Source organism: Leptodactylus fuscus, chromosome 3, assembly GCF_031893055.1.
Source record: "Leptodactylus fuscus isolate aLepFus1 chromosome 3, aLepFus1.hap2, whole genome shotgun sequence".
Classification (NCBI taxonomy): Eukaryota; Metazoa; Chordata; class Amphibia; order Anura; family Leptodactylidae; genus Leptodactylus; species Leptodactylus fuscus.
In genome coordinates, this window is record NC_134267.1 from 172,544,218 (window position 1) to 172,558,693 (window position 14,476).

The window sequence follows — 14,476 nt, forward strand, 5'->3', positions numbered from 1 at the left end:
TCTTAGGCCATTAAATTAAAAAACCCATCCATGAAAATCTGTAAAACAGTGCACAATTTTTAATTATATCTGCAAACATGTTTAACTTACAATTCTCTACAAATGTACAGTAAATATGGTTATGTCCATGTGAATACCCCTTTAAGGCTTCACACAGGGTTTCCCATTTTTTTCCTTTTTTTTTTCACCAACCTGTCTTACAAAAAATTTGGGCTAAGAGAGTTGGCAACATGTGCATGATGTGGAGATGATAATGCTTGGACGACAGAAAAATTGGTCTGGTTAAATGGAAAGGATCCTTAAACTGTTTGAGAAGAGAACCATTATTTGTATCTTCGGTCAAACAGTTGGGATCACAGAAATACAAAGACTGATACTAATCTGAATATTATTCTGTTCTACACTCACCGGCCACTTTATTAGGTACACCATGCTAGTAACGGGTTGGACCCCCTTTTGCCTTCAGAACTGCCTCAATTCTTCGTGGCATAGATTCAACAAGGTGCTGGAAGCATTCCTCAGAGATTTTGGTCCATATTGACATGATGGCATCACACAGTTGCCGCAGATTTGTCGGCTGCACATCCATGATGCGAATCTCCTGTTCCACCACATCCCAAAGATGCTCTATTGGATTGAGATCTGGTGACTGTGGAGGCCATTGGAGTACAGTGAACTCATTGTCATGTTCAAGAAACCAGTCTGAGATGATTCCAGCTTTATGACATGGCGCATTATCCTGCTGAAAGTAGCCATCAGATGTTGGGTACATTGTGGTCATAAAGGGATGGACATGGTCAGCAACAATACTCAGGTAGGCTTTGGCGTTGCAACGATGCTCAATTGGTACCAAGGGGCCCAAAGAGTGCCAAGAAAATATTCCCCACACCATGACACCACCACCACCAGCCTGAACCGTTGATACAAGGCAGGATGGATCCATGCTTTCATGTTGTTGGCGCCAAATTCTGACCCTACCATCCAAATGTCGCAGCAGAAATCGAGACTCATCAGACCAGGTAACGTTTTTCCAATCTTCAATTGTCCAATTTCGATGAGCTTGTGCAAATTGTAGCCTCAGTTTCCTGTTCTTAGCTGAAAGGAGTGGCACCCGGTGTGGTCTTCTGCTGCTGTAGCCCATCTGCCTCAAAGTTCGACGTACTGTGCGTTCAGAGATGCTCTTCTGGCTACCTTGGTTGTAATGGGTGGCTATTTGAGTCACTGTTGCCTTTCTATCAGCTCGAACCAGTCTGGCCATTCTCCTCTGACATAAACAACGCATTTCCGCCCACAGAACTGCCACTCACTGGATGTTTTTTCTTTTTCGGACCATTCTCTGTAAACCCTAGAGATGGTTGTGCGTGAAAATCCCAGTAGATCAGCAGTTTCTGAAATACTCAGACCAGCCCTTCTGGCACCAACAACCATGCCACGTTCAAAGGCACTCAAATCACCTTTCTTCCCCATACTGATGCTCAGTTTGAACTGCAGGAGATTGTCTTGACCATGTCTACATGCCTAAATGCACTGAGTTGCCGCCATGTGATTGGCTGATTAGAAATTAAGTGTTAGGGGCCACACGGTGGCTCAGTGGTTAGCACTGCAGCCTTGCAGCGCTGGAGTCCTGGTGTTCAAATCCCGCCAAGGACATAAAACCATCTGCAAGGAGTTTGTATGTTCTCCCCGTGTTTGCATGGATTTCCATCCCATATTCCAAAAAAGACATACTGATAGGGAAAAATGTACATTGTGAGCTCTATGTGGGGCTCACAATCTACATAAAAAAAAAAAAAAAAAAAAGAAATTAAGTGTTAACGAGCAGTTGGACAGGTGTACCTAATAAAGTGGCCGGTGAGTGTAGATTAGTAATTATAAAATAATGGAAGTCATCTGAACTACCTACTGTAAGGGAGTGGCTGAGAGATGTCTTTTTGAATGGGAAAATAGACAAGGTGGTGTATAGGGGCATTCACACGGAGTAAAGTGGCGCTGATTCTGCCACGATAACACCATGCAGAATCAGCACTGATAAAAAGTCTCCCATTGACTTTAATGGCTTCCGTTTAACGTGTGGAACACATTGGATTAAAAAGCCTCCCATTGATTTCATTGTGTTCCGTGCATTAAACAGAACCCATTGAAGTCAATGGGAGTCTTTTTATCAGGGCTGATTCTGCCGCGATTTATCAGTGCCACTTTACTCCATGTGAATTGCCCCCTAAGAGAAAAAAGTCAAAATCCTGTACATGATTAGAAAACTAAGGAATTGTTGAGATTTTGTAAAAAAAAAAAAAAAAAAAAAAAAACCTCACCTCCTTCCTCTTGGGGTGTTTTTTTTTTTTTTTTTTTTTTTTTTTTAAATGGAGGACCATGTGGTGATTTTTCCAATATTGGAGTATTAATTGTCAACTGTGTTGCATATTAATTGAAGCAACTGCAAACCAAAGCCTACAGGTAACTTAGTGGCCATGACTGCTGGGAGAGGAGACAGCATGATGGCAAACACAGCTCACTGAATGGATACTAAATGGCATTCATCGAATCAATATACCTATGTAGGATTGCGCTTTTCCATGCAGAAGCATGCCACACAACAATATATACTGTACCATGAGAAATTGTAGCTCAAATGTAATGTAGACAGAGCCTTACTCCCTTGTTCCCATCTAAAACTCCCTCTGCTTTGAAAACGTCTCCTGGCATCAGGAGACTAGCTCATTAGCTTCTTGAGACATATTGTAAACTCATTAGTCTTATTCATTTTAGGGACCATGAAGCAAACATATGGTTCTTTACTATATTTAGAGATTGTACAGTTATCCATATGTTTTCCTACAACATTACAATATGGAGATGCCCATCAACATAGAAACGAGATAATGCATATCAAGTGATACACATTTTAGAATCACAAAGGATATATATAGTATACATTAACCCAGGGGAGGAATGAAGGCCTGCAGTGTGGAAGATGATAGTAGTAGTATCCCTGGGGCACCTCCCTGTAGCAATCCTAGTTGAGTATGATGGTGGCTGTTGTGCCACTGATGCTGAATGCTGGATAGAAGACTCAGGGGACTAGGTTGAACAGTATAACAAATAATAGTATATGAAGTAAGGAAAGTAACAATAATAGCAAATTTTAGATAAAATGAAGGCACAGCTCTTATGACCCAAGTCTGAAACTGAGGCTGGGTGATGGTGTACCCTGGGGTCCAACAGTGTCTCCCTTGCTGGGGAAAAATTCTCCACAAAAAGTGTGTTTTAAGCTCACTTTGCAAAAAACACCAGAAAGTTCCTGCAATGTTCAGGTTGAAGGGTGCAGGATCTAAAAAGGGTGCCCAACCTGGTTTGAGCCTCAGATGTTGCATTATAGTTATGCAGTTAATCCAAAATTATCCTCATAGTCTCTGTACACTGGTTCTTTAAAGTGAAGAGTGAGCCGTTCAGTTAAAATTCAGTTTTCCATTGGTATGCACATGAGTTCTCTCGCAGCACTGGGGGTAGGCCTCAGTGCTCAAACAGCACTGGGGCGTCCCCAGTGGTGCGAGAGAACTCTCCAGCACCACCTCCATCTTCTTCTGGAACATCCTCTTTCGGCGCTGGGGTCACACTTGCACGCCTGCACATGCCGGCGGCTATGTTTTTGTGGCCGCTTACGCGAGCATGCGCAGTATGCTCCTGTAGTTCAACTGAGTACAGAGCGTACTGCACATGCTCGCGTAAGTGACCACAAAAACTTGGCCGCTGGCATGTGCATTCGGCTCTGCCTGCGGCCCGATGGCAGAGCTGACTGCGCAGACATACAAGTGTGACTCAAGTGCCGGAAGAAGATACTTGTAGAGGACATTCCAGAAGAAGATGGAGGCGGCGCTGGAGAGTTCTCTCGCAGCATTGAGGATGCCCCCAGTGATGTTTGAGTGCTGAGGCCCGCCCCCAGTGCTGCGAGAGAACTCATTTGCATACCGACGAAAAACGGAATTTTAACCGAATGGCGGGGTGAAGAAGACATCTAAAGGAAGGAGAAAAAAAAAAAGTTTTTAATGGTAGAATCCCTTTAATTGTGGCCAGTAGACTCGACCAACTCCTCCAGTTCACATCCTGAACTGATCCAGAGCTAAAGAGGTCTACAAGATACCTGATGGGCTTGGTACTCCTTCCACAGGACACTTCCTAACAGTCTTCAGCCTTTCTGAGCCAGGTGGAAGTTGGAAGAGCCCTTGATGGTAGTCTTAGGCAATGACTCAGGTGACACAAGTTTGCAATTGAAACAGGTTTGAACTTTACTGTAAACGATGCAAATAGAAATCAACAGCTACCACAATAAATATGGAGGACGGGTCTTACACTGACAAGCACAAGGGTAATAATATTTTGAACTACGACTTTCAGGCTCCATATCTCACCAATTACTATAGTTTTGAACGTAAGACTACCATAATTTTATAGACAATCATCTTGACTATATCATACATAAATTTGACCTGCAACTATTTAACATATGATTAGTTATTCAGATTCTTTTTTTTTAATCAAAAAGTTTTATTTTTCAAAATATAGGGGAACAAGGGGTACAGAAAGGAAAACAGGGAATAGCAAATCAAGCATAGCAAACATCCAATATATCAAACCATAAAAATGCATAAACAAGATCAGTTAGTGCAAGAAATAACATTCACAAAATGTGTATAGTACCTAAGCTAAGACAGGAAACAAGAAGGAAGGGGTAGAAAGGAAAGAATCAGCGGGGAGAAAGAAAGCAAAAAAAAGAGCTAAGGGCCCCTTCACACGGCGTATACGCTCACTGCTTTGGAGCGTGTAAACGTTCCGTAGCAGCGGCGTCTAAAGCACTTCCCATTGATTTCTATGGGAGCCGGCAGACGCGCGCTCCCCATAGAAATGAATGGAAAAAGCAGCCCATTCATTTCTATGGCGAGCGCGCGTATGCCGGCTCCCATAGAAATCAATGCGATCTGCTTTTAGACGCCGCTGCTACGGAACGTTTACACGCTCCAAAGCAGTGAGCGTATACGCCGTGTGAAGGGGCCCTAAGAAAGAAGTAGATAAGGTAAGCGGAAAGAAAGAAAGAGAGAGAGAAGGGGGACGACCGAGTCAAAATTTGTGAATTAACCAAGGGGTCCAAACTTTCAGGTGTTTATCATGAGTGCGGAAGGACCAGCTAAGCAGTTCTTCAAAGCGGTTGATTTGGTGAACTTTTTCCTTCCAGAGTGACAAAGATGGAGAAACAGTTTGCATCCATAGAAGAGGGATGAGAGACTTAGCAGTGGCAATAAGGTGAGTTATCAATTTGTCTTTAGCGGGATTGTAAGACTGCGAAGGTTTATGTAGGAAGATCATTTCAGGAGTCAGTGTGAAGAAGAGGTAGCTCATGGCTCTAATCTGCGTTTGAACGGCATTCCAGAAAGGAGATACTATAGGGCAAGACCACCACAAATGCAAGTAGGAACCAGGGTTATTCAGATTCTTGTCAAGTAACTGCATTGTTAGGGTGCATTCACACTACGTTTCCTGAAGCTTATTCTGAACGTAAAACACGTTCAGAATAAGCGGCGTATAAAGCAGCTCCATTCATCTCTATGGGAGCCGGCATACGAGCGCTCCCCATAGAAATGAATGGGCTGCTTCTTTCACTGCGAGCAGTCCCATTGAAGTGAATGGGAGGTGCCGGCGTGTGCGGCTCGGCATGAGCAGAGCTTGCCGTATACGCCGGCACTTCCCATTCACTTCAATGGGACTGCACATAGTGAAAAAAGCAGCCCATTCATTTCTATGGGGAGCGCTCGTATCCCCACTCCCATAGAAATGAATGGAGCTGCTTTATACGCCGCTTATTCTGAACGTGTTTTACGTTCAGAATAAGCTTCAGGAAACGTAGTGTGAATGCCCCCTTATAGTTTTACTCCTGGAGGTAGAAAACTCTTTTCTTCTTTTATACTATAAATTACAGCCTATTTCCAGTTCCCTAATAGCTTAGTGTGTTATTAAGTTGATTTCCGAACAAAAGGTCACTGGTTCAAATTGAGGATCAGCCATAGAGAAGATTTCCCAAGAGAAGAGAAATAGAATCCTCAAGCTCATAGGGAGAGGTCTTTGCCTAGAAAATTGCCAAATTGCATCATGTGAGTGCCATGACAGTAGGAAGAATATGAAATAAAGCCTGTCCATCCATTCAAAAGCTGAGAGGTGGACATCCAGGCAAAATATTGGAGTCAGTAAGTCAGCTCATCATAAGGTCTATCAGTTCTGACATGGCAGAGGAGTTGGCTTGTATGCTTCGTAATAGTAAGATCACAGACTTCCGTGCAAGCACCGTGCAACACAAGTCTGGAATGGTGGCTTGAAAAGGCGAAGAAGACTCGACTTCAATGTCGCCAAGTTTTGGCTCAAGTTTGCAAAAAAAGTATGAAAAGTGGATAGTAGAAGATTGGAAATGGGTGATTGAAAGTCCAATAGACTGGGCTCTGATGGGAGCAAATGGATCTGGGAGAAACAAGGGAAAAGAGGGATAATGGATCGAAAAATTGAAGGAACTGTCAAGTTTGGTTGAGGAAGCTTGATGATATGTGGTTGTTTCACAGCCAAAGGTGTTGGATACTTGACCAGTATTGACGGTGGTCTGAGTTATATGTGAGTATTTGTACATTGCAGTACTGAGGGTATGAAAAGAACAATATAGTGTTACAACAAGATAATGACCAGATATTATCAAAGAAATGGTTCAATGACAATGAAGTAGAGGTGCTGGAATGGCCACCATAGTACCCCGACCTCAGCCCACTCAAACACTTCTGGGTAGAGTTGAAGAAAAACCTGTATTCATACCCAAACCCAAGTGAGTCAAACAGTATGCACCAACATTGGGAATGCGTGTAAGAGACCTAGAATCAGATTTTGGACTAGATATGATTGATTCTGATCAAGGGCATGCCCAGAAGGATTCAGAAAATGTTAAAAGCCAAAGGTGAAATGAAAAAAATGCCAATAAATCTTCAAATTTTAATTTTTAGAAGTAACACAGTAACAATGAAGTTAAGTGACTAGAAACTGCATAACTAATCATATGCTAAATAGTTAATTAAGTAGTCAAAAGTTAAAAACATTGTTACCATTTTGCTCTTCAGTGTATACCCAGGGAAGCTGTGGCAAATCTGTTGCACAACAGGATCTGTACTTTAAGGATGAAGCCAACCTTAAACTCCACTCCAAAATGGTACAGCTTGACTTGAATCTTATCTCAGTGAACAGTAGCAGCTTCCTATTGGCTCCGCTCCATATAAAGTTTCTATTTGGAAGCTTTGTGAGGACTCATTAGTCTCCTCTCACAACTAGCAATGGTTTGGCTGAAATACACCATCAACAAAACTAACCCCCTACAACCTTAGTGGAAAACCCCTTAAAGGGAAATATAAAAGTTGTACATATATAACAGTGCAAAACTATGTAAAACTATATACTGTATATAATACAGAAAACATAAATCACAGGGAACCAATGTTTAGCAGTGTCTACTGGGATGTTGCTGGGATGCTAGTCGGATTCCTGTAACACAGTTCCTATACAGCAATGATATGTTAGAGAGAAAATTCCCACAAAGTAACATCAAATAATTGTCCCATTGAAATATAACAACTAATACACTTAAAAATGTTCATCATTTGCATTACTCCAATGATATCTCTATATCTGACGCTATATCTCTCCTATTGTTTTTAAACACTGTCTTAGGGTACATTCACACTGAGTAAACGCTAGCTTATTCTGAACGTAAAACACGTTCAGAATAAGTGGCGTCTAAAGCAGCTCCATTCATTTCTATGGGAGCGGGGATACGAGCGCTCCCCATAGAAATGAATGGGCTGCTTCTTTCACTCCGTGCAGTCCCATTGAAGTGAATGGGGAGTGCCGGCGTATACGGCAAGCTCTGCTCATGCTGAGCCGTACACGCCGGCACTCCCCATTCACTTCAATGGGACTGCACGGAGTGAAAGAAGCAGCCCATTCATTTCTATGGGGAGCGCTCGTATCCCCGCTCCCATAGAAATGAATGGAGCTGCTTTAGACGCCGCTTATTCTGAACGTGTTTTACGTTCAGAATAAGCTAGCGTTTACTCAGTGTGAATTCACCCTTACACCTGCTATTGATTCCCATTGCAAAACAAACAATATACTTCAAAGTTTGCTTTTTTAACATTTTTATTAAAAAGTGAAATTGACTATCCTTTTCAATACAGTTGGGGGCAAAAATACAGCAATATATGCAATGCAAACATATGCCAAAAGTACACTCTTTTGGTCTAACTCTAGACCAGTGGTCCCCAACCTTTTTTCCTCCAGGGACCAGTTTCAGCAAGACAATTTTTATATGGCCCGGTGGGGGCGGGAAGGGATGTGGATAGGGGCGGGAAGGGATGTGGATAGGGGCGGGGAAAGTGTGGGGTTGGGGGTGGGATTAAGCATGGGGGTGTAGATTAGAATCATGTACATATGAAAACACAAGAGAAAGTGCAAACTGACGGACACTGCAGGTTATGAAGATGGCTACTGATGACAGACACTGTTATGAAGATGGATATCACTCCTAATGCTGCTATTAACTTCACTACAGCCTCACTACAGCTACATTACACATCACAGGGACAAGTGACGTGTAATGTAATTGCCCAAAGTTTGGTAGGCGAGTGCGGGGTGGAGCCAAAACCCGCTGCATGTCCTGCATAGTACTAGAATCCCAGACATACAACGGGTCCTGGCTCAACCCCGGGCATGGCTCCACAGCAGCTGCTGACTCCTCGCCGCCGGTACGTGGACTGGTGCAACATGCCCCGCGGACTGGCGGTTGGGGACCCCTGGTCTAGACAATAAAAGTTTATGGACATTTTAGCTATATAAGGCGCTATTTAAATGTCAGTGTTTTGCATCAGTTTTGGTAACCAAAACCAGGAGTGGAAATTATACAAAGATAATGTTAAGATTAGCATCTTGTGTTTTCAACTCATTCCTGCTTTTGTCCATACATTAAACTGCAACTTCTAGGCTAACATGGACAAAATAGTTGTGTAAATGTTTCTTATTTCATGATTTTTAAAATTGATATTACTACAAACCTTTACTTCCACCATGCTGGTGTCAGCGGCAGGTACTATATATAGTGTGGGTGTGAACCTAGAGGGCGTTGTAGAGCGACCCAAAATGAGGTTAAAAAGGACCTGGACCACTCCCATACTGGAGTAAGGGCTCAACTCCAGAGGGAGTGCACACCGCAGGAGAATGCTGCTACTGGCCTGCCGGTACACTGTGGACCAGTTGGAGACAGACAGGCGTTCTGTCCCAAAAGAACTGGATTCCAGAAAGGACTTTGAGCCAGACTGGTGAGAAGAAGCCTCAGAGTATCTTGCCCCAATAGATCAGTCAGGGTTCAAGAAGTGGGGTATTTCCCTGTGTGTGGGCTAGGCAGTTTGTTATTTTTGTTCTGTTATAAGCTGCATAAATCCACATATTTTGGATCACATCACCTGATCTGCAGTTTATTTTGTACCCACCCAGCGCCACCAACACCTCTGTAGAGTCCAGGAAAACTGCTACTATTGATGCTAACTTACCCCCAATTGTCACAATATATATATTAGATAGATAGATAGATAGATAGATAGATAGATAGATAGATAGATAGGGCACTGAATGAAGTAGTCTGTAGGAGTATATTAACAAGGGAAGGGAAGGAGGATGTTTAATGTTAGTTAGTAGGCTTGCAGACAATTACAGGCCCTGACCTATAAAGTATATGTACCATGGCAAACAATGCAAATATATTTCTGTTCGTGAATTAGAAAAAGAGGTTTGCAGCACAGATAGCTAAGCAATGAAAAGAAAACCTTCAAAGAACTTCTGCACTTCAGCATTTCAGAGCACTGTGACATTTGGAGGCCAGGGCCCCACTTGGTGTAAGTGCTGCAGTTTGGCAGAAATGCTGTGGCAAAAACTGACATTTTATATTCCCTGCAAGTGATTCTAGTGACTTCTATCAACACATTACAGAAAAATACACTGAGTGGGAAATGCTGCGATTTCCCAAACCATTGCATTTTTGGAAATCACAGCATGTCTATTATATCTATGGTAGTTTTCCTATAGTTATAATTGAAGCAGAAAGTCCAGAGAAGAAAACATGTGCAAACATTCTGTAAAAAGTGTTTGTGGGGCCTTAGCTCAAAACGGTTTTCCAGGGATTTCTTTTTCTGGCCTATCATTAGCAACCAGATGGCTTTATACATTGTGTAGTGGCCACACTGGAATATTACAGCTTAGCTACCATTCACTTCAATAGCAGAAGAGTTCCAATAACACGGCACAGCCACTGTTCAATGTACAGAGCTCTCTATACTTATGGCTCTGTACACTGTATAATACCCAGCCTAGTAGTAGTCCCAAACAATTGACTGGTGCAGAGGCCAGACATGGCCTGTCGTAACAATACACCATCAAACAATCATAATTTTCATTGCAGCTACACCTTTAGTGCATGGCCATTGCATCCTTCAAATTATTTAGAGGCATGTCTGATATTTGTTCTGAATTCTGGACCAAATTTCCGTCATTTAGAACTAGCTGTGTTACTACCAAGTAATGATTAGCATTTGCAGTCAGAGCACTAATAATCATTATGTCCATACAGCATTGTCTAGTACTGCATTTTACCATAAATTATGTTGAACAATTAAATGTTTTTTTTTTCTTCTGTTTTGATGTATTGAACTGTTGGTAAGAAGACAGAGTAGATCATTGTGGACCTGATCTTTAAGTAACCTTATAGAAACCTCATTTGAATTTTATATAATCTTATTCCCATTACTCATTATGGTAGCCTGACATTGCTTTCCTGTAAGTGACTGAATTTGCAAGGTCTGATTTCATCCACACATCAATTACAAGAAGCAGCAGAGCCTTGTAGGCCACTAATTAAATCCGTGAGAACCACATGTTAAGGCTGATCCGATTTGATGAGGAGTCCTGCCCTCCAGGTCCTGTATCTAGAATTATTACATTAAATGCATTATAATAAGTGTTTACATTATTATGACAAATCACTATGCTGAACATACCGGTTATGTATTTCATTTTATGACAGTATTTTTTAGATATCAAATATAATCAAATAAATTATGCTGAATAGTAGAGGGGTGTATCCATCTGATGCATGACTATCTGTAGAATATGCCATGAATGCCCTATAGGTGCAGTTCTTACCTCTCACATATCTTGAGAACAGGAGTTCCCCAACCAATCTCATTGCTGCAATGAGAGAAGAGGTGGCCACACATGCACAGGTCTTTCCATTCATCTCTGTATGACATCCAAGAATATCAGAGCCATCCTTGTTAGTGATAATAGTTCTTATAATTAACCTGTACAAAGTCCTTTTGCTGTTTCTTTCACAAGACCTAAAGGGGAATGAATATGCGGTTTTATATACCGCTAGAAAGCCGGCAGTTCACAAAATTCAGCGCACTCAGCTTTCCCGGTGTGTGCCTCGGGGGCTGAAGATATTGGTGCCGTTAACTTTGGCACTGATGTCTCCCCACTGTCAGAAGAGCCTTCGTCACAGTGTAGTGTTTGTACTGGGGGGGGGGGGGTGTTCCTTACAGCTCAGCGTCATCAGTGGACAGTAAGGAACACCTCCTCTGACAGTACAGAGCTATGGAAAAGTACAGTCAGACGAGCATGCCTTTCAGCCCAGTGATGACGACACACTGTCAGCGGTATATAAAACTGCACATTCATGAGGACATGAAAGGTTCACTTTAAGTACCGTATATACTCGAGTATAAGCTGACTTCAGCACATTTTTCATGCTGAAAAAGCTCTCCTCTGCTTATACACGGGTCAGGGTCCACGGAGCACAGAAAACTGGAAGGGGGAGGTCCTTTAGTGCTACTGCTCTGTGATTGGCTTGTCATGAGTTCACATGGCTGTGATGTCATCAAAGGTCCTGTAGCCACTGGTATGTAACATCTGCAGATAAGGTTGAGTCTAAATCCTAGTAGCTCCGCCCACACCAGAGCCCGATCACATGGCCATGACGTCATCAGAGGTCCTTTAGCACACTAGGATTTAGCATCTACCCTGCAGATGAGTGGCCAGGATCCATTGTGTCTTATGGAAGATGTCTGTTGTATGGAGGAGAGGAAGCTACAGTAACGTGACACACACAGGGACCTTCCTTTAGTTACTCTGCCTATTAACCCTTTCCCGACATCCGCTGTACTAGTACAGTGCATGTCGGGTGTTTAACTATGGCAGGCGTCCGGGAGTCGGGCGGTCACATAGCTGCCAGGTGTCTACTGTGTTACACAGTAGACAGCCAGCGGTAATGCCTCCGATCGGTCCCCGGACCGATCGGAGGCATTATCCCCTCCGGCGCCGCATGGGCACCGCCATGTTGGCAAGCTCCAGGGCTGATGTCACGTTTCCTTGTAAAACCTTGTAAAGGCTCCCGGCCGGTCTGCAGTGATTTCCTTTTGCAGGCTGCATAGACCAGAAATGATAATTTTTTGCAATGCATTAGCATTGTAATGCATTGCATTAGTGATCAGACCCCCTGGGGTTCAAGACCCCTAAGGGGTCTAATAAATGCAAAAAAAATAAAAAAATAAAAATATATATAAATATATAAAAAAAAGTATTAAAAATTCAAATCAACCCCCCCCCCCCTTTCCCTAGAACACATATAAAGGTAGTTAAATACTGTGAAACACCTACATGTTAGGTATCCCTGTGTCCGAAATCACCCATTCTACAAATTTATAAAAATATTTTTCATGTACGGTAAACGCTGTAGCGGGAAAAATAGTCAAAAGTGCCAAACCACCGTTTTTTCACTGTTTTAATTCTGATAAAAATTTGAATAAAAAGTGATCAAAGCAAAACCATTTTCCAAAAATGGTAGAACTAAAAAGTACACCTGGCCCCGCAAAAAAAGACGCCCTATGCATCGCCGTACATGGACGTATAAAAAAATTACGGCTGTCAGAATATAGCGACTTTTATAAAAAAATAAATAAATAAATTTAACACAGTTTTGGATTTTTTTAAGGGGTTAAAATGGAAATAAAACCATATAAATTTGGTATGCCCGGAATCGGACCGATACACAGAATACAGGGGACATGTCATTTTGGCTGCACAGTGAACGCCGTAAAACCGAAGCCCGTAAGAAAGTCGCAGAAATGCACTTTTTCTTCAAATTCACCCCATTCTGAATTTTTTTCCAGCTTCCCAGTACATTATACAGAATAATTAATGGTGGTATCATGAAGAAAAATTTGTCCCGCAAAGATTAAGACCTCATATGGCTCTGGGAGCGGAGAAATAAAAAAGTTATGGGGTTTAGAAGGAGAGGAGTCAAAAACGAAAAACAAAAAATGCCACCGGCGGGAAGGGGTTAATGTCAGGCATTTGGGGTCATTAATTTAGTTTCAGTAACTCCATGTTCCTCACATTAATAACAGTTAACCCCATCATGTCCCTCATATATGGACCCGTTCTGACAGCTTTCCATCTTCTGCGTGCACGCAGACCCGAACACTAGTGTGAACCTAGCGTCACTTGTGACTCAGTAGTGACTGTTCAACCACATGATAGAAAGACATCCCTCATTAAGCTTCCTTAATATTAATTCATTAATATTAATACAGACAGTGATAGTGTCTTGAGGGGGGGCCTGGACAGTAAGACACTATCAGCTGAGTGGAAGGACACCATTACTTATGTGTGGGCACTATTACCTATATGGAGGGGGTACTATTACTAGAGATGAGCGAACAGTGTTCTATCGAACACATGTTCGATCGGATATCAGGGTGTTCGCCATGTTCGAATCGAATCGAACACCGCGTGGTAAAGTGCGCCAAAATTCGATTCCCCTCCCACCTTCCCTGGCGCCTTTTTTGCACCAATAACAGCGCAGGGGAGGTGGGACAGGAACTACGACACCGGGGGCATTGAAAGAAATTGGAAAAAGTCATTGGCTGCCGAAATCAGGTGACCTCCATTTTAGACGAATAGTGGATTTCAAATCCGGGTCATATGAGAATGTGAACTTTGTGACTATGAGACAGGGATAGCTGTACAGGCAGGGATAGCTAGGGATAACCTTTATTTAGGGGGGAATGTTATTAAAAATAACTTTTTGGGGCTCTATCGGGTGTGTAATTGTGATTTTTGTGAGATAAACTTTTTCCCATAGGGATGCATTGGCCAGCGCTGATTGGCCGAATTCCGTACTCTGGCCAATCAGTGCTGGCCAATGCATTCTATTAGCTTGATGAAGCAGAGTGTGCACAAGGGTTCAAGCGCACCCTCGGCTCTGATGTAGCAGAGCTGAGGCTGCACAAGGGTTCAAGCGCACCCTCGGCTCTGATGTAGGAGAGCCGAGGGTGCACTTGAACCCTTGTGCACC